Below are 3,081 nucleotides of genomic sequence, written 5' to 3'. Positions count from 1 at the left end.
TGAGCTACCACGCACCGAGGTGCCCCCCCCCGTCGTCAGGGGCCAGACGATGTCATAAGAAGAAAACACAGCAACGAGCGCAGCGTATGCACATGGGCACGCGCGGCGTTGTGGGTGAAGAGACGTTGAAGAGGGCGGCGCGCACAAAGAGACAAGTAGAGGGAAATGCCGGTGTACAAGCTACACGGGCATTGCATGTGCCCCCTCGTCGAGGAAAGAGAGAAGGGCCCTTGGCATCACTCGGCGATTCCACCTGGTGCTCCTTCACGCCCAGCCTCGCGTGAAGCTCGCACGCGTTCACCAGACAGCGGCACAGAGGCAGTGAACGCGCTCCCTTACAAAACGGGCAGGTATATCTTGAGGCCTTGAGCATGCGTCTCTTAGTCTGCTAGACAGCACCGTCAGCTCCCCTACCCGCACTGATTCTTGTACTCACATAAAATGTGAGTGCACGTGCATCTGTTCGTGCGGTGCCGTAGGGATGCAAGGTGGAGGGGGTGGAAGGGGGAGGGAAGAAGGTGCAGATTCTCCGCTCTGGTATCGCCTGCGTGCCTCGAGGCCCTCCCTCCTGCCCTTCGCACCCGACCTCTCCCTGTCTCTCGTTACCTAATCACTGGTGTGGTTCATTGTCCTTTTTTTTGGTGCTTAGTTTTACTTTTCGTCGGACGCCCTTTAGGGGTTGGAGTTTTGTCTTGCTAACCCTGGATCTGTGTTCTGCGTTTACCGTGATCACCACCATCACCATCATAACGATCACTCCACTCGCTCTCTCGCGACGTGTCGGGCATGAACGAAGAATACGACACACCGCACGCACACACACACGCAAACTCCACGCGTGGGTGCGGCGAAGAGGGGGCAGGAGATAGGGCAACGAACGGTACGATGCAGAGAAGAGACGGCGAGGGGGAGGGGCGTGGTGACTTGTGAGTGAAGGAGCAAAAAAGCGCAAAGCAAAACACAGGAAAACGAAGCATCGAAAGCGAAGGAGAGAGAAATAGCGCATGACGTTGATTGCGGGGAGAGGGCCTTAATCTGGTGGGTGGTCCCTTTACTCGGCCCGCTCCTCCGCCGCCCACCATTGTCCGCCGCTCAGCTTCTCTTTGGCACTCTCTCTCACCTGGTTGGTCTCCCTCGCACCGGGCCAACTCAAGAGGCACTCACACGAGCGCACACACCACCCCCTCCCCGCACACGCCCACGCGGTGGCCATGAGAGAGAAGGAGGAGGAGGTGTGTGTGTGTGTGTGTGAAGAGAGATAAAAGACAAGTAAACGGCGGAAGGGAGAAGGTGGTGGAGGTGGAGCTCTCCTGAAGTCGAAAAAAGGAGTTGGGCATCTACTCCACTACGCCAACGCCTCTTCGCTCGCTCCCCACTCATACGCGCGCTAACAGCCCCAGTCTTGCTGGCTGCACATCCTCGTGTTCATAATGCTGGCGGGTTCGAGAGCGGAGAAGTGAAATACATATATATATAATAAAAGCAGCAAAACAAAAAAAAGACAAAGAAAAACAGATGCTGATTGCGACGATTCGAGTCCTCTTGTCTGGCCCGTCCCTCCCTCCCTTCCTTCCACGCTACCAACGCTGCCGCCCGGACACACGTGCAAGCTCACAACCTTTGATGAGCCTGAGAGGTGAAGTATTCACCAGAGCCGTGCAGTTCATCAACGACACAGCGGAGGAAAGGGGCATGAGAGCGAGGCGGGGAGGTGAGAAAGTGAGTCATCAGAGAAGGAAGGAAAGGACCAAGTCTTATGGGTTAGCCTGTCCATTAACGCTCCCTCACGTCCGCCTCCTTCTTCCACAAAAGAAGATCTGGGATGGAACGGTGTCGGGAGAATGGCGGCGGCAGGCGCATTCAAGCTGGCCCGTGTGCACCGGCGGCCACGCCATTTTCTTTTTCCTCTGTAAGCAAAGGAAAAATAATAAAAAAAAAGAGTGCAAGGCAAAAGCAGAAGACGCGCCAAACCATCCGCGCCACCGCCGCCGCCGTCTGCAGCCTGCGCGCTTCCCCCGCCTCGTTCATGAACGTCACGGACGTATTTGGGCCACGAAGCAAAACAGTGGACATGTTTTTCGGAGGACCCGGCATCCACTGGGCGCCCATGTGGCATGCGTCGCTGCCGAGCAGCGTCAGAGCGCGAGAAAGCAACACTTTGAGGGGAGGGGGCCGTGTGGTGCGCTTGTGCATGCCTCGCGCGACGGGGCTGCGGCGACCACCTCCACCCGGCTCGGTGAAAGGGAACACCAAACGGAAAGTGTCGAAAGGAGCACCCTCCGACCGAAACAAAAAAAAAAGGAGCGCAGCACCACAGTCCGCTGCACATGCGCACACACGCATCACAGCAGACGTGTTAGCGAGGCATTGGCGAAGGCGTGGGGCAATGCGGGGGCCCGCAGCACCTTGGGCAAGCAGCAACTGACCAAGAAGATAGAGGCCCGCAGTGTCGCGCCTCGGTCTCATCCAGTATACCGACCAGACGCGTTGAATAATGATGCATGCTTGCACCTGTGGTAATAATAAAAAAAAGCAGGCCGGCACTAGCAGCACACCTGCACACACCATGTTACGCCTGCCCCGCAACGCAAAACGCATGCACGGGCGCCCTGCTGGCAGCCGTCCGCGGAGAGGTCACGCACACGCGGAACGAGGCGCCGGTTGAAAGCGCTGTCAGATCAAGCAGGGCGTCATAACACACGACGATCGCATACGACACAGTTACGACTCGAGCACACCCTCAACCATGTACGTGCATCAGTCATAAGCACAGCACGCCATCCTCCGCTCCCGCCGCCGTCCTCACGTTGCTTTCACGCACGTGCAGCGCTACTTCTTAACCTTCGGCGAGAACGCGTTCACGGGGCTCGTACTCTCATTCAGCACGTGCGTATCCTCCCGCACGCCCTCCAGTGCCTTGTGCGGCCCACTGGAAACGCTCAAGTTCAGAGCCTTCTCCGTCGACTTCTCAGCAGGCTTCTTTACCGGCTCGAACCCGTTACCCTTCATGTCGTCGCTGTATGGCTTGATCGGCCCGGAGCCCGAAGCGTCCTACACGCACCCGAACAGGTCCACGGCGTC

Source organism: Leishmania donovani, chromosome 18 (assembly GCF_000227135.1).
Source record: "Leishmania donovani BPK282A1 complete genome, chromosome 18".
Classification (NCBI taxonomy): Eukaryota; Euglenozoa; class Kinetoplastea; order Trypanosomatida; family Trypanosomatidae; genus Leishmania; species Leishmania donovani.
Note: the sequence above shows the minus strand (reverse complement) of the source record.